The sequence below is a fragment of the Heterocephalus glaber genome, unplaced genomic scaffold (assembly GCF_053883595.1).
Source record: "Heterocephalus glaber isolate CG9 unplaced genomic scaffold, H.glaber_assembly_v1.0 deba00000546, whole genome shotgun sequence".
Taxonomy (NCBI): domain Eukaryota; kingdom Metazoa; phylum Chordata; class Mammalia; order Rodentia; family Bathyergidae; genus Heterocephalus; species Heterocephalus glaber.
Window position 1 is genome coordinate 5309573 of NW_028258147.1, and position 25975 is coordinate 5335547.

Below are 25975 nucleotides of genomic sequence, written 5' to 3' on the forward strand. Positions count from 1 at the left end.
ATGATTGGCTAGAAAAATACTCAGATTTGAGTGTCAGGACAAGTGAAACTTACGTTTCTGTCATATTCAGGGTTAAGTTTGCAATTAATTAGTTTTTCTTAGTTTACCAGGAAATATATAGTCAAATTTGTGGCTCAAGTTAACCCTCTCTGGCTTACAGTTTTTTTAGGCTCTTGTTTTGTCTTTCTAGAATACTTATTTTCTTGTCTGAATTTTTATAGTTGGATAGTTTCATTGTAATATCAGCACTTTAAGGGTATACATGTAGTATAATGAATAAATACCTTTCAGATTTTGATTATTACTTTAGTCCCTTATTAGGAATCACTTATTCCTAAACATGAATAGTGAGGAGTGAGGGAGCTAAAACAATCCTTGGCTGATGGTGAGTTCAATACTGGTTGCCAGATGCAGTGTCTGATAATGTACACCTGTCATAAAGCCAGGTTAGCTTGCTTTTCTAAAATGTTTTTATTTTCAAAATGGTAATTGAAGAACTAGACAATTCAGGCTTTTAAGTGTTGATAGGGAAATTCAACCATCATATTTAAGTACTTTTTCAAACTGGTGAATGGGATTTGAATAAAGGGTTTAGAGGGTTGTTTTGTTTGTTTATGGAGGAGAGTCCTTTTAAGGATTTTTTACCTTCTGTGTAAAAAAAACACTACAGTACAGTGAACCTCTTAGAAACTGAGCGCCCAAACTGAAATCCCAAACCCACTTATTTACTGCAAAGTGCCAACACTGCAGTTAAACCGTAATACTGAGATTTTAGTTTAGAAAAAGCAACTGTTAGCTGATGTTTGGCTGCTGGGGCAACTTGGCTCGTGTGCTGACAGAGGGCTCTGCATGCCCACTGCAGCATGCGTGCTGTAGGTTTGCCATCACTGCCATAGTACTTTTCTCTATTTTCTGTCTTACTCTGGAACTTACCAACATTATACATGTTTTTTTACTTTTTAAATTTTGCAGCTTTTCATGCTTCTGAAAACACTTTTAAAGTAACTTACACATTTCAAGCCAAAAGATAGCTTTATTTAAAAAAAAGCCTCATCTTAAAAAAAAATTGGATCAAGTATTTTCATATCATTGTTGGAAAGATTTGGACAGTATATTTGATTTTACTCTAGCTAGTTGCTAAAGTGAGGGAAAAAAACATAATAGTTTTCATGTGCCGACAACCAGAAGCATGTGAACATCTGCAGCAACCAAACGTTTCCTGGAACTAAACTTGAGCAGAAAGTCATCACGTGGATCTTTGTTTAAAGAACTTAGTGAAAAATATCTTTAACCACAGTTACGTAAAAGATGCAGGAGCACAGCCCGTGTGGATTTGGTTCTGTGGGAGGCAGAGTGAGGAGGTGCGTGTCCTGGACATGGGGCAGGCAAGAGAGAGGGATTTCTGGGGACACCGGGTGCTGGGCCTGTGCTCTCTGGAACTGTACCAAAGAAAGTTGTTTAGAAAACCACTATTAATAGGACCATTAAGTTTATTTTCTACAGAATATTCAATACCGTTGATGTACTTTTTGTATGTGGGCTAATTTTATTCTGATCCTTTCAAGTTCTCTAACAAATGACTGTAGTGAAGATACTTTATTTTGATGATTTATGTGAAACTTTTAAGCTTTGAAAGACACAACATTTTTCATGGATCTTTAAGAGCTGAGAGTAAAGGCAACAATAGAATCTTTATTTTTTTAAGGCTTGTGTTCATTAGTACAAGTTTTCATAACAGAAAGTAACTTGTCTTTGCAACTAATGTACATGGAAGAATAGCTTGTGCCTAAAATGTTGAGAATAAAATATAGCCAACTATCTATCTTTTCCCTGAAAATCCAAACTGAAAAACTTTAATACGGTTATAATAGTAGAGCTTTTTTAGACATGTTTGTATTTCTTGAGCCTATGAAAAGTGTTAAATCTTAGGCTGGCCTGTAGGCTTAAGATTGATCTTTACACATTTACCACATAACAACAGTTCTAATACAGTTGATTATCACCTGCTCATAATGGTAAAAACTGACCAATTTCTGCCTGTTGGACCAAATCACTGCTAGGCAGCAGTGTAAGTTGTGCTGTTGAGCTTTAGGGAGATTATCTTGGGTAATTTTGAAGTCTGATAATACATCCATCCCTACCATAAAGGTGTTTATTAAGATGAAATATGATAATGTGGATAAAATGCCTGGCATTTAAAAGGATAGTTCTTTGTCCTTTCTTAGGTTACTGATAACATACAGTTCTAGAATTTTTATATGATGTCATATGCATACATATTTTTAGGTATGTTGAGAGAATAAATATTTCCAGTGTTGATTTATATCACCTTTCAAGAAAAACACCAGTGTAACGTATGTTACAAATGTATAGTTTCTGTTTAAACTATAGTTGAAAGTTTAGGAAATAATGCAAATGATTTTGAATTTTTTGGTGAAATCAAACAAAGTTTAATAGTGTTTGAGAGTGGAATAGTTGTGTCAGAATATATTTTGCTATAGCCTTACTATGAAATTTAGTTAAGCACAAAAAGATTGATAAAAATTTCTAACAAGGAGTTCAATAAGAACAAATGGGAGCTTAGAATCTGGGAATTTAAGATAGGAGTCCTGTGACTGTCACGGAGCTCTTGAAAGACAGGTTTATTTGCTCATGAAGAGGAATTTAAAAATCCTTGAGTGTATACTGAGATATGCCTTTGAGGCAATTAGAGATATGCCTGAGAAGACTACTGAAGTGCTTTGCAAAAAGAAAGCAGCCACAAGTGGACTCTGTCACACTCTTCTTCCCACCATGCCTTTTAAGCATCTGCATGTCTCCGTACAGGCAGTGCAGAAAATAACAGAGTAGTGAGAGCTCTGTTCCAGTTCAATCAAGGCAACACAGACACAGGCAAAGCATCAGTAAGTAGACACATTACCTTCAACCCCCTCCAAGAGGGAAGCAGCTGGGAAATTGCAGGGTAATTTGAGAATATTTAGTATTGACCATTGAGATCCCAGTTTCATATTTTTAAACATTCTGCTTAATTCCTAAAGATAGTAACAAATATGAGGAAACTAAAATTGGAGGAGCAGATACGATTGTCATCATTACTGTATGGTGTGGACAAGTCATTGTGCAAATTTGTAGCTGACGTGGTCCAAGCTCTGCCAGAGCTTACTCTTCAGAACCAAATAGCCTGATGATGCAGCTGAATTGCCTGCTTATGGTAGGATTAGTGTATTATTTCCAACCATTTATTGTTGAGTTTGTATCAGGGACCTGTTTTATGCTAGACATATTCTTGTCAAGAGGGGGATATAGTAGAGAACAAAAGAATCCCTCTTAAGGAATTTAAATTCTGGTAAGGGTCATAAGGAAGGTGGTATATGTTGGAGGGAATATGAATGGATGAATAAACAAAACTAAATAAAGGGAATGAAAAGTGTAATGGTGGTAATGAGCTGTGTACCCAGTTGCATGGCTAGAGCAGGCTTTCCTGGCAGATTGACACTCAAGGTATTACACCTGCAGTGGGGGAGAGTGGGCCATGTAGGTGTCTGTAGAGAAGCATGCTGTGTAGAAAGGGAAGAGCATGAGCATGAGTGTGTCTGCATCTGCGAGAAGCCATGAAGAGGAGAGTAGGCTGAGGAAGAGTGATAACACACGGCCAGTCGTGGACCTTGGAGGCCGTTGTTGTGTCTGTTACTCGGAATGGTGGATTTTGAGCAAAGACTTGGTATGATGTGGCTTTGTTTCACTGATTCCATTCTGGCCTTTTTCTTTGAAAACAGTGTAGGGCAATGATGGTGAACCTTTTACAGATGAGTGCCCAAACTGCAACTCCAAACCCACTTATTTATTGCAAAGTATCAACACTGCAATTAAACCTGAATACTGAAGTTTTAGTTTAGAAAAAATAATTCATACATAACGTCTTTTGTCTCAAAAGAAAAACAAAAAACACACTTGCCATAGGTTCGCCACCACTGGGTAGGGCAAGGTATGGGAAGAATCAGCTAGGAGGCTACTGCAGTATTCCAGATATGAAGGAGACGTGGATGATGGTAGGGGCAGTGTGGAAGTAGGGAGGAATAGGTAGGATTCAGGTACATTTTAAGAGAGAGGTAATACTGTTGCTGGCCATGGTGGCACAAGTCTGTAATGCCAGTACTCTGGGACGTTGTGGCGGGAGGATTGCAAGTTCCAGCACAGCCTGGGCATTTTAGTGATCTAGAGGGACCCTGTCTCAAAAAAAATTAAAAAGGGGCTGGGAATGTAGCTCAGTGTGAAGGCCCTGGGCCTAATCCCCAGTACGGAGGGAAAAGAGAGAGACAGACAGGAAGGAGACAGACAGACAACAACGTTTGCTGCCGCATTACACATGAAATGTGGAGGAAAGAGAAAAGCCCAGGATGACTTGAGGATCAGATTATCATTCATTGAGATGAGATGAAGAAGGCTGTCAGAAAGACTTAAGTGGGGGAACATCGAGGGTCCAGCAGTAGGTGGTAATACTCAGGGTGGAATGGCTGGTAGACATTTGCGGAGATGGCTGAATGTGTGTACCTCAAGTTCAGGGAGGAGGTCATGTTCTTGCAGGTATATTGATAGTGACAGGACCCATTAAAATGACTGGGAGGAGGAAATACAGAATAGAAACAAAGTATGAGAGAGCCAGGCATAGTGGTATACACCTGTAATCGCAGCTACTCTGGAGGCTGAAGTAGGAAGATCTTGAGTTTGAGGCCAGCTTGGGCAATTTAGCGAGATCCTGCCTCAAAGTAAAATGAAAAGGGATGGGAGTATAGCTCAATGGCAGAGCACTTGCACAAGGCCCTGGGTCTAACCACCTGTAGTGTTTAAAAAAAAAAAAAAATGGAAAGAGTGGGAAAGAAAAGTGTAAACTGTGAGTCCCGAGTTGCTCAGCATGCAGAAGTTGGGAAAACGAGAAGGCTAAGGAATGACCAACGTAGTAGGAGGAGAGTCGGTATGAGAGCCTGGACACCAGGCGGAGAAAGTTCTCAAATAAGAAGTGAGCATCTGTCAGTCTTGCTTGATAGGTCCAGTAAGGTGAGGACTGGAAATTGAACATTAGGTTTAGTAAAATTTGCCTCAGCTGCTTTTTGTCCAAGTGGCCTTGAATAAATGCAGTGAATGTCTCTTTGGGGATGATAGTTGTCTTAGTTACTTCTCGTTGCTGGGACAAAATACATGACACCCACAAGTTAAAGGAGGAAAGATTTATTTTAGCTTACAGTTTGTAGAGATTTCGGTCCAGAGGCAGCTGGCCCTTAAGCAGGGCAGCATAGCCAGGGTGCATTGCAAAGGAGAAACAGTCCATGGCATGGCAGGCAGGAAGCAGCAAGCTTTCCTACTTTCCCATTTTATTCCATCCAGGCTACAAGCCTATTGGTTGGTGCTACCCACACCCAGGGTGGGTCTTTCTGCTTCAGTAAATCCATCATCCACACTCAGAACTGTGCTAAACCAATCAGTGGGCTAATCCAGTATTGCACACCCATGATCCAGTGCGACACACCTACGATCCAGTCACTCCCCAAAGCCCCACCTATGAGCACATGAGGGTTTGGAGGAACATCTGGATATAAGCCATAACAACAGTGGTACCTGCCTTACAGTTTAAAGTGCCTGTCTTAGAACTGATTCTTGTGTATTTCAGGGTGGATGTCATTGATAACTTTTAACAGGAGCAGCTTCTGGAGAGCAGTGAGACTTTAAAAGCCTGATCAAAATGAACTCAAGTGAAAACAGGAAGCAAGTATTAGAACAGGGCACTCAGTTCTCTTTAGTGTTCCTGTAAAATTGGGTCAGAGAAATGAGTGTTAAGGGGGTTAAGGGGAAGGCTGGCTTCTCCTCCTGTCTTCCTTATTCCTCCCCTCCCTCCTTCCCTTCCTTGTAAAGGGCAAATATAGACTATATAATGATAGAATCTCCTTGTATAGTCTATGATGTAGTTGGATTTAGGATTGTGAGGCATTTGGGTCATAGATAACAAATTGAAATAATAGATTGTCCTTTGCCACTCCACCCCCTTTCTTATTCACTGGACAAGCATTTATTGAAGTTCACAGAGTGCTAAGGACTGAGGTTGGTGCTGGATGAAGTTAAGTTAAGGGGTAAATCAGACAGGCACAGTCTCAACATTCTCACAATGGTGTGATGGAATAGGCTTTCTAAAACACAAATAAGAACAGGAAAACAAATACAAAAAAGTATAGGAAAAGTACAGAATTCTTTGTGGAGAGCAAGAACAGCCTGGTGTAACTTAGATTGGGAACATACGGAGGCATCTGGGATAGAAAAGATGACTGTAACTGTGGGGAGCAGTGCAGCTGGGGGAGCTGGTCTCGCAAAGGCCCTACAGCAGGGGAGAGAGAACCTGGTTCTTGGGGTATTTGAGAAAAGGTCCATGTGGCCTACAACGTAGGAAGTGACCAGGCCATGCAGGGCTTTGGAGATTATGTTACAGAGTGTAGATTCTATCCTAAGAGTAATGGAAGCCTTTGAAATGGAAGCCTTTTAAAGTAGGAATCTTACTGAGAAATTATAGTGAGAAAAAGCTATAGTGTGTCCTGGTCAGTGGATCAGAAGTTTGAGGGGGGAGCGAGGGGCGGGTGACAGGACAGCCTTATTAGGGAAAAAGGCAGTGTCTATTTTGGCTGAAATACAGTTTTGGAATGAATATAAAATTATGAATGCCTTGTAACAAAGTGCTTTGAGCTTACCAGATTTTTTTATCACCTGTAAAGAGCATTTCTTTTTAAATATGTATCAGTAGAGAAGAGTCAGCTGAAGAGATCCGGATTTCAGGCTGTTTAACAGAATGAAACTGAAAAAGATTGCAGCATCTTTCTGAAAAATGCAATATACTGAGACCAAATTAATTTTTTTTTTCCCTTTGACATGCTATGAAAGACAGAATATGCCAGGAAGACTTAGAATCCTCCTGCCTCAGCCTCTCGTGTAGCAGGGTTTACAGGCCCACTGTCCCTTTTTTCCAAGAGATTTCTTTCTTTCTTTTTTTTGGTTTCAGGGATTGAACTTGGGTCCTTGTGCTTGCACAGCAGGTGGTGAAACCACTGAGCTAAATCCCCGGCCCTCCAAGAGATTTCTTAAAACAGAAAAGCTGTTGTAATACCAAGTATTGCCCTATCAGGTCCCCAACACTGCAGGGCCATCAATTAACTTGTTCTGAGCCCTCACTTAAAAAAAAAAAGAGGAAACAGGTTTATCAAGACAGTCACTTGCCAGAGGTTTATCTTGGTTTTAAGTCCAGTTTTCTTTCTTTCAACAGGAGTTACTTTTTGGGGTTAGAAGAATTGGGATGTTTTGCCATTTGGGCGTTTCTCTGCCTCACAGAACAATCTCAGAGCTACCTGTTTTAGGGAAATGATTACAATAACCTGGAAGCTGAGTAAGTAGATGTTTTAGTACTTTAAAAAAGTAATGTGTTGGAACTTTAGTTTTAAAATATTATGTACTTTAATTGGGTTCTTTAGATTTTGTTAATAATAGTGACAATTATTATGATAATTCTAATAACTATTTGTAAATAATGGGATTCTGGGAGAAATTAATTCCCTGATGATAAAAAGTTCTGAAAACATTTTGCATACATAATAACCTTAGCTTCTAAGAAACATAGGATTTAGATGTATACATTAAACATTTAAAAGCATTTTTCTTCGTGCTTGATTTCACTTTCACATTATGAAGTGCAAAAAATATTGGTAAGGGAATTGTTCATAAGTTTTTCAGTGCAAATATATAAAAATTGTCTTTTAATGCAAATGAGTTTCAGTTTTAGTAGTTCTATTTTTTTTTGGAAAATGATGATTTTTAAAATACTAATGTAAATGAAATATACAAAATCTCTCTGGATTTAACTTTGCTTCTTGATTGAAGAGCCTAGAGAAAAAGGCCACTTACTTTTTCTAGTCAAAACAGCTGAATAAGTTTAAAGCCCTTAAGTTATCTTGATGTAAATTGTTTATCAAAATAAAAACAATTACTCCATTTGCTGTATCCTTTCAAACTATGTTGAAAAAGCTAGTAATCCAGGAGGCTGTACCACATCCTTGAGAATCTTAAGTTAAAAACAATGAATAAATTAATTTATAAGAGAATCCTCTCTGCAGTGAGGTTAGTTTTGGTCCAAATCTGCGCTGTCCTGTTAACATGGGAGCTGCTGGGCACACGTAGCTATTGAGCATTTGCATTTGAGCATTTGTGGGTAGTACTAATGAGATGTGCTCTGTATAAAATATGCACCATATTTCAAAGACTTAATATTAAGAAGATGCAAATATTTTATTAATAATTTTTGGATGAATTGCATGATGAAATGCTTTGGGAGATATAAGACAAGAAAATTAATTTCAACTCTTTTACTTATTTCCTTGTTACTGCTAGAAAATTTAAAATTACCTATGCCTTGAATTTTCTTTTGGAAGGAACTAGTCTGTATCTTCATATACTGTCAGCATTCTTAGCCATCCTTTACATAGCATTCTGTAGTCCTACAACTTTCTGGCCTATATAAGGACCAGTGAATGAAAATCCATATTGTTTTCCAAGTATGATTCTATGACTTGTCAAGTATTATCGAATACCTAGCATGTGCCAGTGTCCAAAGCACATAGTAGTCAACAGAATGAACAAAACTTCCTGCATTCATGGAGCTGGCATTTTAGCAGAGAGACATGGACTAAGAGCAAATAAATAAGTAATCATAGCACAATTAAGTAGACATAGTATGTTATAAAGCAGTAAGCGCTTTGGAGAAATGTGAGGCTGGCTAGGGTTGGGGGTACAGTGATAAATAGGTTATTCAGGGAATAGCCCATTCAAAGGTCCACTGAAAAGATGGTATTTGAGGAAATACTTGCAGAAGGTGAGGGAGAGAGCCCTGTGGATAATTGGAAGTATATTTCAGGCAAAGGGAAGAACAAGTGCAAAGACCTGGAGGCAGCAGCATGCCTAGCTCTCTTGAATGGTAGAAGGAGGCTAATGACTGGAATGGAATGAGTGCAAGGGGAGAGGAGGAGAAGAGAGGAAATGGATGGTCACATCATGTGAGTAGTGATTATTAGAATGGTTTTAGTTTAGATGAAAAGGAACTGGTGAATTTTAAGGAAAGTGACATGATGTTTTCTTTGATGCTGCTGTGATTTGCCTTTGGGATGGGGACATTTGCAAGGATGGAAGCAGAGAGACCAAGTCCAGGTTGTTGCAGGCTACTCCAAGGTCACAGATAATGTGCCTGGACCGTAAACCAGGGAAGTGATGAGAAGGATGAGAGAAAGAGCAGTATCAAGGTTGATTCCAAAGTTTCAGCCTGTATAATGAAGAGTGGAGTTGTGTGTGTTGCTGGAACTGGCAGTAGGAAGTTGAGGCAGAACTAGTTTGGGACAGCACTAGGAGCTCAGTTTGGGACGCATTTAGTTTGAGATCCTCCTTTAGACATCTGAGCAGAAAGGTCAAGTAGGCAGAGTCTGGAGTTCATTGAGTGGTCAGGGTTGAAGAGGCAAAGTTGAAGTCACCAACTTTTAACTGTTACTGAAAGTCACAGGAAAGTCTGAGAATATCAAGGAGGGGGTGCTGAGAGTAGCTAGAGAAAAGGTACTGCCTCAGACCTGGGATTAGGAATGAGACACTATCAGCAAAGGAGAGAGGGGAAGGGGTGGACAGGGAATGAGCATTGTGATATTTAGATGCTAGGGAAGAAAGTGTTTTGGGGAAGCAGAAGTGACCCCCTTGTCAGTGCTGCTGATGGGCCAGGTCAGGGTGAGCTGAGAGATAGATAGTTACTGGATTTAGCAGAGGAGGGTGCTAATGACACTGATAGGAGTCCTCTCCGTGAAGTGGTGGGCACAAAAGCCAGAGTGGAATAGATTGAAAGAGAAGCTGATAAGGGCAGGTAGAAATGATGATGAGAATAGAAGCTGGTACTTAACAGTGGTAAAAGTTGGTTTTGCAATTATATGTAGCTTCATTTCTTCTTGCTCCGTATTGTCATTCACACTCTGATAATTAAGAATGTTAAGGAAACAAATATTAAAACTAGTTTTCCTTGGACCGGGGATTTAGCTCAGTGGTGCCACCGCCTCCCTAGCAACCGCAAGGTCCTGTTCAATCCCTGGTACAAAAACAAAACAAAACAAACCTAATTTTCCTCACCTGAGACTGTTGAAAACCCTGGTGTTTGGGGGCTAATGTATTTTCCTTATTTTTAAGAAAGTTATTGAAACATTTAAAGAAATTGAGGCTGAGATTTGCCAGAATATCCAGATTTTAGATCTGATTTGGAGCACTTAATCCCTTTGTATTTCAGTCCCAGCAGGATAACAATGAGGATAATATTTGCTTTTTCTACCATATGAAGTCTTTGTAAAGATCAAATGAGGTAGTAGGTGAAAGAGCTTAGTCCACTATAAAGCATTCATCCCATAAATATGAAGTAATGGTATGAAAGGTAAGTTAGGTTTCAGGATTTTATCATAGTATTTGAAATAACAGGAAAATAGTGTAGTGCAACAAAATCTGGTTTGAGAGTAATTATAATACCCGATACTAATTTACTTATAAGAAAATCTTCCAAAACTTGCTTTTTGCCTGGGTCAAGCTTTGTTAAAGACGCCACAGCACTGATCCTGTTTGAGCCATCATTGAACTCTGTGGTCAAGAGCCTTGGATTTTTAATCCCTCAGGAGCTTCAGAATGACTGAACATCTGGCTATTTTGGGACTTTAACATTAGCTTGCTGGCACTGTGTGGAAGAGTCACCCTCTTAATGGAAAATATTCAAGTTATGATGATAAATTTTCTATCTGCCTTGGAGAGCATTTCTATATTTGATACTTGAAGTGGAATTATAGTCATACTTTATTTTTGTGTTATGGTCCTACTTTACTATGTAATGAGAAATTGAAAAATTTAAAAAATGGGTAACCTAGGTTGCTTCCACTAATGATGATATGAAGAGGATAGGTGGTTCTCTTTCTCAATAAGGCAATCGTAAAGCCAAACAAGATTGTCAAAATGTTAATTTCTGAGTGCTGTTAACCCAAAGGGGAGACAGTAAATTAAGAAACATTTCTGAGGGCCGGGGATTTAGCTCAATGGTTCCGCCGCCTGCCTCGCAAGTGAAAGGACCCGAGTTTGATCCCTGGTTCCCAAAAAAAAAAAAAACATTTCTGCTAGGCTAGAGCTTTGAGTAAGAAAAGCCAGAGTCCCTGGCCCTCTTGCCTGGGGATCCTTTTTTACCCTGACAGTCTATCCCAGTTGGTGAGAAATGGAGTTTTACCAGCAGTAAACAGATTCCATTTGAAGTTGGGTTGCAGATAAAAACTCACAGCTTTGCTGGTGAAAAATGGCATGCTCGGTTCATAGTGGAAAACCTACATATTTGCTCCCTTGAGTTTGCAGTTTGCCAGTTTGGAGCCATCAGCCAGAAATTTAACAGGTTGATTCTGGAAATGAGGAAACCACAGCAAGGCTGAGATAAGCTCTCCACCAATGTATGGCAGACTGAAGACAACTTAGCAAAAGGTGAAAGTCAAGGAGAGCTCAATGCAACTTTGAATGAATTCTCCTATCAGCCCAAATACAGCTCCGTCCGCAGAGCATGAGGAAGCCTTGGCAGGTATAAGGTGTTTGGGTACAACCACAGCCCAGTTCACTGGCTGACCACTAAACTTTGCAGACAGAGACATCAATAGCCATTAGGCATATGTACCTGAAAGTCATAATGAGATATTGCTACACAGCCACAAGAATGGCTAAAATTGAGAAGACTAACAATCCAAGCATTGGCCAGGATATGGAAAATCCTCCCACACAGCGAGCAGGAATATCAAATGGTGTAGCCATAACCTAGTGGGAAACTTCAGCAATTTCTTTAAAATTTTAACATATATTTAATGTACAACTTAGTTCCATTTCTAGGTGAGTTATTAAGAGAAATGACAATTTATGTTGAGGCAGAGATTGTACACTGTACATAGCAGCTGTATTTATGAATGCCACAAACTAAAAAAATTTAAGTACAGTATCCATTTGCAGGTAAATGAATAAGCAAATTTTGGTACATCTGTACAATGCAATACTACTCACCAATGAAAAAAGTGGGCTATTGACACATACAGCAATGTGTATGAATGCCAAAATAATTGTGCAGTGTGATAGACCATACTGTTTGATTCCATTTAAATAAAATACTAGAAAATGCAAACTAATCTGTAATGTTGGAGAACAGAACAGTGGCCCCTGAAGATAGCCTGGGAGGGGGAATTCCTGAGGAAGGATCACATTTGGAACTACTGCATATATATTATCTTCATTGTGCTTGATAGTTTCATGGGTATATAATACATTGAAACGCATCATATAGTACAGTTTAGGATATGTATACTTTATTGCGTATCAGTTGTACCCACCATAGTAAAATTATAAAAAATTGTACTCATCCCAAAACCAAACATTCATACCAGTTGTCATTTGCAGTAGACAAAAACTGGAGACAATACGTATCAACCGTGAAAGTGAAGCTTCATGCTAGTTAATGTCCTACAACATTGGATGAACTTCAGAAATACCACACCAGATGAAAAGCCAAATACAAAGAACAATATATTGTATGATACTACTTATCTGAAACTTTAGAACAGATCAGTGGTTGCCTGGGGCCAGGGCTAGCAGTGGGATTGGCTACATAAACAAGTATACAGGGTGGCAGGGGATTTAGCTCAGTGGCTCTGCTGCCTGCCTGGCAAGCACAAGGTCCCAAGTTCGATCCCTGGTACCTAAATAAATAAATAAATAAATAAATAAATAAATAAATAATGAACATAATATCATACACTTAAATTGAGTGACTTCCATGATGGGTATATTATACCTCATTAAAACCATTGGGTTGGGCCGAGGATTTAGCTCAGTGGTTCTGGTGCCTCCCTCACAAGCGCAAGGTTCAGAGTTCAATCTCCAGTACCAAAAAAAGAAAAAAAAATAGAATATAGGGCTGGGGGTTTAGCTCAGTGGGCTGGGGCAGGCAGTGGCTGATATGCAGCCTGCCTTGGTAGGGAGGAGGGGGCATGCGTGGAGAGGCTGGGAAGGCTTTGGAAGAGGGAATGTAAGATCTGAACTTGGATGATGATGGGATTTGGTTGCTCTCCAGGTTGGGCGGGAGATGTTGAGAGCTTTATCTAAAACTATAGCCTTAAGATTAAAGAAGAGAGAAAGGAATCAAGAGATTCAGTAACAGGAAGCGGCATGACTGCAACTGGCTGACTATAGAGAATATAGGAGAAAAGTTCAGGTTTTGGCTTAGCCATCCCAGCACATAGTGGTGTCATTTGCTGAGGTGGGGAACTCAAGATTCGAAGGTTTTATTGGATTTGCCTCATTGATTTAGAAAACCAGAAACCTGCTTTGGAGGTTTTACCAGGGTAGTGCAGCTTATGATTGAGCTTTAAATTTGATCTCTCTAACCCACTTGGTGTCCAGTTTTGGCGAGGACACACAGGGAATGTGAGGGAGGAGCACAACAGTGGTGTGATCTGGAAGGTCAGCCTGCGGCCAGCGGCAGCATCTTGGGCTGTGGTCCTGCTTTTACAGGAAAGTTGCAATTGGACACTTGAGACCATTTAGAGTAGAAAAATTCTTACACATGAAAACCTATCACATTTAAGAATTTAATAATTTCTTATTTTTTTCTATTTGATCTACCTTTTTGCCATTAATAAGTACTTTTGGGGATATTTCTTTGGTACAAAGATGATACAAAGGGTAAATATTAGAAAAGACTCCCAAATCCTGGGCCAGGGATTTAGCTTAGTGGTTCTGGCACCTGCCATGCAAGCACAAGGTCCTGAGTTCGATCCTTAGTACCAAAAAAAAAAAAAAAGTATCAAATCCTCTATTTGGATTAGCTCATTTAACTTTTTCTGTGTGTGCATGGTTGTGAAGATTGAACCCACGACCTTTACACTGAGCTACTTCCCCATCCTTTATATATTTTACCTTGAGAGAGTCTTGCTGAGTTACCCAGGCAGGACTCAAACTTGTGATCCTCCTGCCTCAGAAACCTCCCAAGTGCAAGAATTCCAGGCTTGCACCACTGCTCCCAGGTAGCTCATTTAACTTTTAAAACAACCCTGTAAAGGAGATACAGTATTTTTAATCAAATTCATGATGAAGATACTGCATATAATAAAGGTGTTTGAAAATTTTAGGACATGTTATTAACACACAGACTAAACCCCCATTTTCAAATCCATTGATACTAGGATGTAACTGGAGATGACAGCTCATTATTTTAGGAATTCTAATTATTTCTGCCTGTCTTTCAAGGAAGTACTTTTAGTAACAAGTAGATTGATAATACTCAAAATACAATCTTTATATACTTTTTGATAATATTGAGAAAATAATGTGGAAAATAGCTCTTTAAGAAAAATTTTGCCCATTCACTTTACTGTTTGTTAAGAGAATATACAATATTAAATATGAAAATATTATCCAAATAGTTGCTTTGAAACACCACCAAAACAGTAGAACTTAAAATTAGGTTCGACCTGTTGCTTCAGGTGCATCTTTTAGTAATATGTTGTCCATGTCTGCTTTATTTGAATATCATCTTAGAAATTTGGTAACAAAAAGTGCAGGTTGAATAAACCCTGTAGGTCTTGTGCTATGGTGGGAAGCTAATGACCTAATGACCTTTGGACTTGAATTGGTGTTCTCAGGCAAGGAAGATGCCTCAAGGAAGCAAGTTGCGGTAAAATGCAGTGAGCAATATACCTGTTCAGTGTTAGAAAACCCAAGGAGGACATGAGCGAGAGTGCCATTGTAAACAGGCAATTTCTCTTTGTACCACCAGAGGGCGTGCCTATATTGTTGCTAACCTGAACTGAGGTTAGACTTCCTTTCTAAAATGTGGCCGAAAGTTCACGAATGAAAAGATTACCAAGCAAACATAATGAAAAAGATTTTTTTTTTACAGTGTTAACACTCGAAACATATAGAAAAGAAAGATTTCATTCCCAAGTAGTCATTTTACATACATCACTATTGTACAAGACATCACAAACATCAGTAAATGGGATTACTATGTATCGAAACATCTGAAAGTTTGGTTTTATTTTTTCCTTTGCAACTATGTCTATAAATCTTTTATATTAAACACATATGGAGACTTTAGTTTCTCAGTGGGGCTCCTGAGTAATTAATAATAGATTAAAGATAAATTGAATTATTTCTGCTTGATGCTTTGGATTTGTATAAAACCTACTTGCCTCAATTTAGTAATGTAAACAATCTTTGAATTTTTTCATTCCTCCCTACCTCAGTCGTCCATCTTTATAGATCCTCTTACATGGTGTTTTGATGTCATAGCTCAGAATGCTGGGTGAGAATAAGATAAAGTGTTATTTCTGTGACGCAATCTTAGGAACCTGGGACTCTTTATTAGAGAGTGGAATATTCTTAACAGTGAAATTGGCCATTGAAGAATGATCTAATAAGTTTAGGGAAATAATTCGGTTTTATCTGTTATTGAATATCAAGTGACCATATCTTTAGTTTGATTTAAAATTTTCAAGTAATCTATTTTGTGACGCTCTCTGGTGGTCTAGTGTTGGCGCTCTCTCAAGTAATCTATTTTGTTATTGAGATTATATATAGAAAAATCATAAGCACATTGTATTTTACATAACCATATTTATACCATAATACTTTCTGCATTGGAAAATGTTCTAAATTTAGAAATAATAGTCCTAGGCATCTCTTTTTACTCTGAATTCTACTTTTTAGACATTTTCATGTGGTTTGTTCATGGCAGTTAAATATCCAAATTCATAGAATTTTACACATTATGCCAGTATACATTTTATACATTGTGCCATTATGTGTAAAATCTGACAAAATTCAAGTTATCCCTATAATTTTACTCTCATTCACTTGGAATTTGATCATTTCTTCAGCAGGGGAAAGGTAAATGGAATTACTGTAGAAATTATGCATTATTTTATCCTATCTGTGTCAACGGTCTGTTTCAAATGATGACTGCTGGTACAGCAGAAGGACCACAAGCTTGTAAATACTTTTCGAGATTGCCACATTTAAAAAGAAAGAAAAAGTCTTCAGCTCTTTCTTTTCCACTTTCATCAGGAAAGTTTTTGTTCTTGTTTCAGGATGCTGGAAAGCCTTGACACTGCTGGTCATGTGAATGTGGATGTCATCTGTCTTGTGTATTGGAGCAGAAAGAAGGTAGAGAATGGTTGACAAGGGGCAACTTGTTCCTTTTCTTTAAAGTTACTTTGTAAAATTATTGCATATTTCAGGAATGCAAAGAAAGCACAAGGAATAATATATAATGTATGTATGTGTATAGTATTCAGTATAAGAATTAAGGTGGTACTTTATGTAGTTATTGAAACATTGTGTATATTCTTCTATAAGCTCTTTCTTCTTTCTACCTTCCAGAGGTTAGCCCCTATCCTGAATTTGGGGTTTATCATTGCCATGCATGTTTTTGTAACGTGCTAAGTGTATACATGTATTCTCAAACATAAGTAGTATTGTGTCATGTGTTGCAGTGGTGAATATGGGTTTTGTTTTTAAAAATTTTTATGAGTACACACTTAAAATACATAATGGTAACATTCATCATGGGGAGTTGGTACACATACATAACACGTCTTAATTCGTTTAATTCTCCTTGTATCCCATTTCTTGGTCCCCTAGATTTGCAAAAGATCTGTCTTCCTGTTTCCTATAACTTGTTTTCAAACAAGATGTAAATTGTATCTGTTACAAGTCAGGTTGTAAGGAGGCAGAAGTTGTGAAGGTGAAGATATAGGGTGTTGAAAAGATTTTAGGGTCAATGCTGTGGAAAAGAAGGAAGTAGGCTTGGGCAAGGTGAGAGATTGGGCTGTGCTGCAGCTAACAGGAAGGCTTCTACTGACCCCCGTGGATGTGCTGAAGGTGGGGTAGAGAGTTGAGGTGAGGGCCTGGCTGTTGTAGCTTTACACTGACCAGTTAGTAGGTGAAGGCTGCCTCTGGGGAGAGCATGTGAAGTGGAGAGAGAACTCTTTGCAGCAGAGAGCCCACAGGTTGCGACACTCCCAGCAGCTGGGGTAGGGTACTCAGCCCTTCTGTGCTAACTCTGGAGCTCGGCAGCACACCTCCACCTTACCAAGTCTATGTTGTATGCGTTGTCTGAACTTGCCTTTTTAACCCAATATTATGATCTTGAGATTTATTTACAGTAATATTTATAGCTCTAATTCACTCATTTTAATTGTCTTACAGTATTCCATTTTATAAATGTCACAGGTTTTAAATATAGTTTTTGACTGACAGATCTTTAGGTTTTTGCAACCTTGCACTATTGGAAAAAATGTGGCTCTGTGCATTCTTTTATGTATCTCCTTAATGCATGTATTAGAGTTCATCTTGGATGTATAATCAGAAAATTCCAGGGTCCCAGCATATGTACAATATTAAATTCAACAGTTATAATGAAATTGCTCTCAGAAGTGCTTATATCTTGCTCCAAAGTCTGGTCTTTGTCAGATTTAAATTCTGCCAGTATTACAGTCATGAAATGGTATTTAGTTGTAGTTTTAATTAGAATTTTACTGATTATTAATTAGAATTTTACTGATTACTATTATTAGTAAGATTGAGATGTGTTTTTTAGGTATCTGGGTTTCTTCTTTGAAGTGTATATCATGTGGCCATTTTCTATTGGTGTCTTTTAGTTACTGATTTATAGGCAGTCTTTATATATTCTGCATATATTCTATATAGATACAAATATCTTCTGGATTTTGGCTTGATTGTTCACTTTTTAAATAATACCTTTTATGGAGTAGAATTTTTCTATTAACCAATAAAATTTATCAGTTCTTTTGGGCATTGTTTGTGTCTTTTAAAATTCCTCCTTGGGCTGAAGTTACATAAAAGTATTATCTATTTTCTACTAAAGGTTTTAATGTTTTGCTTTACACAGTTTCATCTGCAGTCCACCTAAAATGGAGTATTGCATATACCATGATGAGGTGTAGGCACATGTATCGGTCAGCTTTTCCATTGGTGAGACAAAATACCTGACACCTGCACTTTAAAGGAGAGATGTATTTTGGCCCAGGGATTTCAGTCCATAGTCAGCTGGCTCCAAGACAGAAATGATGTGGAAGATGGGCATAGCCAAGGAAGGCTGCTCATTCCATGACAGTTAGGGAGCAGAAAGAGAACAGGAAGAACCAGGGAGAGGGAGGGGGCTGGGCCAGAGATACACCTTTTGGGTCTTATCTACAGTGACCAACCTCCTAAGAGCACATTCAGCCTAAACTCATCAGTGATTAATCCACTCCTGTAATCCCATCACTTTCTGAAAACCCCAGCTCTAAATACATAAGACTTTTGGGGGATATTTTAGATCTAAACCATAACAGCCCCAATTTTGTTTTTCTTATGGACAAGCAGTTGTCATAGCATCATGTATTGGCCACACCTGGTAATGCAGTGCCATTCTGTCATGTAAGCTTCCAATTTGAATAGATTTTCAGGGATGAGTTCTTAGTTTTGTTCCACTGGTCTCATTTCTTTTTTTCCTGCTTCACTTTCATACTTGCTTTATTATGTTTTCATTTATTTGTTATATCTTGTTGTCTGGTAATTTAAATCCCCTCTTAGTTACTTTCCTTGTCATTGAGACAAAATAGCTGACACCTGCAATTTAAAGGAGAAAAGGTTTATTTTGGCTCACAGTTTGTACAAGTTTAGGTCCATAGTCAGCTGCCAGGGCAGGACAGCATGGCAGAGGAAAGCTGGTTATAATAAGCAAGGCAGACAAACATGGCAGATACAAAGCAGAGAGTGAAGGACCAAGCTGGGGAGGGAGACACATACCGCCCTTCCAGGCAAGACTAGTGACCTGCCTCCTCCAACCAGATCCACTTCCTAACAGCAAGTCAGCTGTACGTCCCCACAACCCAATCACCGTTCAAAGTGCTTTCTTCGGCAGCACATACACCAATCACCGTTCAAAAGCCATACCTTTTGAGTGTATGAGGCTATTGGGGGGACATCTAGATACAAACTACAAATAATACCCTCTCTGTTACTCTTTAAAATTATCTCTACTCTTTACATTTTGCTCTTCCATATAGATATTAGAATTATGCTCCATGGAAAGAAAAACCCAACTTTGACTAAGGTCTTCAATAACATTATAGATAAATTTAAGGAATATTGGACAGATATTTTCTATACGTTCTTTAATACCTACATTTAGATCTGTTTCTTCTGTATACACATTTTATAACTTAACCTTTTTACTAAATACTGGCATTTAAAATGTTAATAAATGCATTTCTTCAACAACAGTTTAGTGGCTGCCTAACCTTCCATTACTTAGCTAGATGGTAATTTATTTAACCATGCCTCTCGACATTTAGATGAACATATTTCACATTGATTGTTCTTGAACTCTCATTTTTCCCCTCATGAAATTGTATGTAAATATTCACCTATGTTTTACTCTATAATGCTAGGAGTTTTATTTCATATTCACATCAGATGCATTTGGATATAAGATTTAAGAATGTCCAACTTAATTTTTTCCTTATACAGTTAGCCAGCTTCTGGCTATTTTATCCTTCTGTGACTTACTTTGTCCTTTTGTTTTACCATCAGGGAACAATCAACATTGCCTCTATGTAGCAGGGACTCAAATGTTTGAATAAACAGATCAGTTTGTGACGTTTGGTTTTCAGATATTTTGTTTTTCCATTGGTACATCCGTCTATTCCATATTTACAGCCATGCTCTCTTAATAACTAGAGCTGTGTGGTAAGTGTGTGTGTGCTGATACACTATCATCACTACTCTTAGTGTTTCTCAGGGTTTTTCTGAAACATTTTTCTTTCAGATGAATTTTAAAAGAAATTTGGTCAAGCTTCCAAAAAAGCTATTATGATTTGATTGATAGTGTGTTAATTTTCTGAAAAAATTTAAAGACATTTATATTTTAATTCCCTGGCCTGATGAGTGCTACATATTCATGTAGTTCATAAATTGTGGAACTTTCTGGTTACACCAGATAAGTCCCCAGATTTCTTTTTGGATTGAAATTCAGGGCAATTAAATCTACTGCAGCAAACACTATCATGCCACATGTGTGGTCTATAAAAATGAAACATTTTTCTTTCTTGATCAGCACTTCAAAGCCTTACCACCTCCTTACAAAACATGGCCTGTATGGTACCATGTGTTCCCTGACTGGATGGAATCTTGAAAATAGGTAATAATTTATGTGCTGTTTGGTTGAAGAAATCATTTTTTCATGTGGACTACCTTCTCTCACAAAGCTTTGAAGGAATTCTATGTCCCTACCCTTCTGATTTTTCCTTACTCATGGTAAGGAAAAACCCTGTTGAGTCTGTATAATTTTTTCACACCTACATGGGTTCTGGCAGTGGCATTTGCTAAGTGAAGTATGAGGTAGGAGGCTGTTTTGTCATGTGTTTTCACAGAGCGCTGATGGCTCCCCGCCAGCCTGTTTAGTCTTTGTTTTTTTCCTTGCATAAAATTGCCTATTTTTCACTTCAGATGGGGGTGTGAGGCAGTTCTGAGATGTTTGTTCTTGTCACATGCATGCCATCTGTGGTCTCCTGGCATCTCAGACAGGTTCCCAAATTGTCCAAAGGTGTCTGTTGGTCAGCATGCAGAATGATCAGGATCCCAGCCTGGGCTTCTCCCTGTGGCTATAATCAAAGGTGCAGTGTTCATATGACGGGCCATATGTTGGTGCTGTAGACTCAATTTTGTGAATATTTAATATTCTTTATTTTGGAAAATCAGCGATTTAAAGAAAAGTTGCAAAGATAGTAGAGTTTTTATATGTCCCTCCTGTTGCTAACTCTTACATTATCATGTTAAATGTGTTGCCATTAAGGAACACTGGTGAATTACTATTAACAAAACTCCACACTATACTCAGAGCTCACTAGTGTTTCCCTAAAGTTGGTTTCCTGTTTCAGAATCTCCATATAGGATGTCACATTACATTTAGTCCTCATGTCTTTTTTAATTTCCTCTGGCCTGGGGCAATTTCTTAGGTTTTTTAAATAATCTTGTCAGTTTTGGGGAATACTGGGTAGATGTTTTGTAGCATGTCCCTTAGTTCTTATTGTTATTGTTGTTTTTCTGATTATTGGCCAGGGTGTGGGTTTGAGGAAGGAAGACCATAGGCTGTATTGATATTTTTGTCACATCCCTAGGAAGGTAGCATGCTCTTTACATGACTTACCACTGTTGATATTGACCTTGTTCTCTTGGCCCAGGTATATAGTGTTTGCCCTTTTTCTACACTATAAATTTACTTTCTCCTTTTTTCTGTACTCTTCGGAGGCAAGTAACTAAGCACTGTGTGATCTGAATTTAAAAGTTTATATTTAAACAATGTCTAATTTTTCTTTCAGACTCTGAATGTATAAACTTTGTGTTTAAGCTTTTAAACACAAAAATAGATAAAAATTGCCTAGACCTAACAAGAGTTTGAGGTAGTTCATAGCTATATTGAATCTTTCTTCCAGTCTCCATACGTTTGGTGTAATAGTTTTACTTTAAAATCTCCTTAATCAGTAAACTGCATCAGCTGTTCCATTCTGCTCAGATGGCTGCACAGATTGTTCCTTATTCTTCTAGCAGAAGAAAGCCTCATTTTTTTCTCTTACTGTCAGGGGACAAAGTTTAGTGTGAGAGCATTTTATCCATACTGAAGCTTATCTAGTAAACACCAAAATATATATTTATTCTAAGTAATTGATGAAAATATTTCTGTATATAAAATTGCCTTAAATATTTATGAATCTGAATCTTACACTGATTCTAACATAATATAGTTTAGCTTCCACATGCCCCTTCTTCCTGAAAGTATAGGACCTTAAAAGTTCAGATATTCTATTTTTTGTGTGTTGGTGGAATGAAGTATGTTTTTTGTCTGATTACTCTTTTCCAGTCAAAACTTTATTCACATTTTCATATCAAGTCCATTTCTAAAAAAGAATGAAAGAATAATACTGGTTAAGCTTTTAATCAGAATGCTCCTGAAATGGCATGTACAAATGATGTATTTGTTCATTGTATCATCATTTTATGTGTTTTAGGAGACTTAGCTGCTTCACTAAAGGACTTGTAATAAATTTGTTAATGTCAAAAATAACCAATTTTGTGAGTCCATGTTTCCAGATAGTTCCTTTCATCCACAGTGGTAAACATTCATTAAATTAGGGTTTTTTTCCAGAACATTAGAACTTAATGTTTTCTCTTATTTGTGTTACTGTGAACTTATTTAAGTTACGCTGAGTGTGTTAGAGCTGTTCATAAGCCAATCTTAAAATATGGTGTCTTGGGAAAAAGTTTAAAAAAATAAATTTAAAAAAGTTTTTGCTCACTTCATGGTCACTTGGTAAGAGAACTCAAAACAAGAATAATGTTTTTAGTCAACCACAGGGGAAATTATTTCCCTGGCCCTCAATTCTACTTCCAGTCAATCAAACGAATCTTAAATTCATGTGGGAGATTCCCACATGTACTATAAATTTCTTTTAGAATTTTCATATATGTATACAGTGTAGGGTGTTATTGACCACGTTTTATATTTTAATTGTGGGAGGTCTATTCAGTGTACCATTACTTCATTTTAATATTACTCCTTTTTTCTAAGTACAGATGTGCAGGAAGTAAAAGTATAATACATAAAAGTAAAATGCTATATTAGAAAAGTAATTGTTCCCAAGTAGGTTAAAGGCCTATTTAATATAAGATCTTTGGATATGTTGCGGTTTTCATTCTTACTCGTCTTCTTGTGCACCAAGTAAAGAAAATTGCACAGAACTTTGGATGCAGGGTTCCTCCTCACCTCCCTTTTGCTAAGCTAACTGAACCCTCCCAAGTTAGCTGTAGGCGCTCCCTCCCCCCTTTGTGCTCAGGAGTCCAGATATGTTTTACCACTCAGATCTAAGTGAGAACACTTCCTCTAGTGAACTGTTCAGGCCAGTTTCTAAGGCCTAGAAGTGATCTTCCAGAAGATGATAAATGTTGAGACATTTTGGGAGAAATATACAGAGATAAGAATTGTTTAATATAACTATCAATCACGAGATAGATCATGAAATTAGCGTATGACAGTTAGAAAACAGCTGTTTTTTTCCATCCCTACCTTGCATCTTGTAAAAAACATGATTGTCACTTTTCTGTCTGTTATCTGACTCTGTTCCTCCAGGAGTATGGGAAAAAACCCCTGCAGGTAGACAGGAGCCTGCCATTAGCTTTACCATCTTGCCAGGTCATGTGTACAATGTGCCAAATGGAACTTTCCTTAAATAAGGAAATGAGTAACTTCCTACAGGAAGCAAAGTCTTTGGCCCATCTTTGCCCTGCCCTCCAGCACCATATCCAGTCTCTCATGGAAATTTCTTCTGATCGACAGTATCCTAGAGATATGAAAGATCAGGGGGAAATAGGAGAAGAATGGAAACCACCTCTTAAGGCATCCTCCCACTCTGGCTAAATCCCAACAGCCACCATGAGAAAGAGTTTTCCTGAATTTTCCTGGTTTGCCCTCAGGTCTTTCACATCTCACAGCCTGGAATTTCTATTAACTAAAACTTTTATATTCCTCTGCCAAGAATTCAGATCCATAAGATGCTTTAAAATTACTATCCATCTTTTTATTTTCTTCCCCTAAAATCCCCTAAAAAAGTTTCAGGAGATCTTACATTTAAACCCTTTTTCCTCTCTTAGGCTGGCACCACATTCTTTGGGCCTGTCTGTACGTTTTAGTGGACTTGAGTCACTCCAGTGGGTGCCTGCTGTGTGCCAAGTGGTCAGGAGAGTGCTTCTGGGCCTGACCTGTGGATTCCAATTTCACCGTGGTCTAGAGGGAGGAGACCACATCAGGGAAGATTTCTAAGCTTTACCCTGCTGACCCATTTTAGTAGGGTTTTTTTCAGCTTTGCCTCTCACCTCAACATGAAGATGCAGAAACATCTTCAATGTCAGGTTACTCCATCTAATTCTAGCTTGGTCCAAACTCGGAGCATCCAAAAGTGGACTGCACAGGGAATTTTAACAGCTTCTCATGTAAGGTTGACTCCTGCATTGGGCTATTACTCTTCATTCATTCCACAGACATTGTCACATGCTAGGTTTGAGCCAGGTTCTGAGAGGGCCAAGGGGATGTGTCAAGGCCCGAGGGATGGTCTTGGGGAAGTTTCTGTTCATTCAAAGGCCCCTAGAGGTCAGAGGCTGTGGAACATGCTGGGAATTGCAAGGGATAAGGGTCTGATGTAGCTTAGGTAACAGCTGTTAAAAATTTCAGACAGCCCAGTTGTGAACATATGCTTATATTTTATTACAGCTTTGCAATAAAAGGCCCCTAGTGGGCATATTGAAAGATTCATTCTTGGTATAGGGACTTACAGGAAGAAAGATTAATTCAGTCATCACTAAAAAGGATGCTTAGAAAAAAATCTATACTCTTAATAGTTGAGAGTCAGCTGGGTAGATGGCAATGAGTTTCCCAAGCATATCTTTTTTCGGGGGGTGGGGGTGGGTGCAGGGTATTGATTGTAGGGCCTTCACACTGAATTACATCTTCAGCCCGGTTTTGTTTTTCATTTTGAGACAGGGATTGCTAAGTTGCTAAATTGCCCAGGCTCAAATTTGCAATCTTCCTGCCTCAGCCTCCCCCACTGATGGGAGTACAGGTGCCTCACTATGCCTAGCTCCACAGTACATCTTAATTGTCTTAAAGTTCATTAGAAAATTGCATCAGAAAAAACACTTACCTGGAAAACTGTTACTTCCTTCCCTGTAGATGTTGTGAGTTAAATACTTGACAGCTTGGTGTTCAGTCTAAGTCTCGAACACTTCTTTTACAGTTTTATTCCTTTACAAGCTTGAGGTCACGGAGGAATGCAGTTGCTTTTCCAGTGGCTGCTTAATGAAGAGCTTTGTGAATTGAGCTGAGGGAGTTTGGATTTTTATCCCAGGGGCACCAGGGAACCTCGAGGGACATTTAGTGGGAAGAAGGTCTCAGCTGCCATGAGCCTGGGAAGTGGTTAACTGTGGGGTGAGGCAGGAGCAGCAGGTTCAGTAGTCAGCGGGATATTTTAATTATCTGAGAAAGAAGTGGTGAGGGCTTGGCTTCTGCCCTGTCTTTCCTTTGCCCACACATCTCCCAGCCTCTCTCCCTGCAGCAGCTCTGAAGCAACAGCTGAGCCAGTGGTGGGAGCGGAAATGAGCCCTTGCTTTTCCTCCAAGAGACTGGTTGTAAGTTATTTCACTTTGGGCTGAGCATTTAGTTTGGCGGCCCTGTGCCTGCCTTGCAAGCACAAGGTTCTGAGTTCAATCCCCAGTACCAAAAAAAAAATTCACTTAAGGTAAATAATTATTAGATGATGATTCAAAGATGGTAGAGGAAGCAGCTAGATTTTGAGATAAAGAATTCAAAGTAGAAAAGGCCACAATGGCTGTTTTTTACCTTCAGCCCCATTCCTTTCCCAGGCCTGGTCAGTCTCTGGCCTCAGGCACATTCCAGAACCTTGGTGTTGGCATTGGCATCATCTGGCTGTGGCACTGAGGTAATTCTGCTTGAATTTGCTGGAATTATGGAAGGTCTACCCTTCCTCTGAGGTCTGTGGGCTGTGCTACGGAGTTGGTATAAAACAACTTAGACCTGTGCTTTTCCTCACTGTTCAGCCAAGACCCTGGGCCCTGGGTCATCATGTCATCCTGGCTGAGATGCAATTAGATTGTAGGAACTGGCAGGGAACCCGTACTATGGGGTGGGGCTGGAGTGAAGGCTGCAGTTTTGAGGATCGCATCTCCTTGGACTGTATTTTCCTTCTGTGTTTCAGTGATCTTTTTTTCCCAGTGTCTTCTCTGCTATCTC

At 38.6% G+C, this 25975-nt stretch overlaps 1 long non-coding RNA gene across 14 annotated transcripts in view; it reads left to right on the forward strand.

Annotated features, from left to right (window-relative positions):
* Positions 1-25975, forward strand: part of LOC110344248 (uncharacterized) — a 216833-nt gene that overhangs the window by 38685 nt on the left and 152173 nt on the right. For all 14 annotated transcript variants that reach the window (XR_015448615.1, XR_015448614.1, XR_015448612.1 and 11 more), the window contains 2 exons: positions 7301-7420; positions 16200-16275. This is a non-coding gene — a long non-coding RNA (uncharacterized LOC110344248). The remainder of the gene's footprint in view (positions 1-7300; positions 7421-16199; positions 16276-25975) is intronic.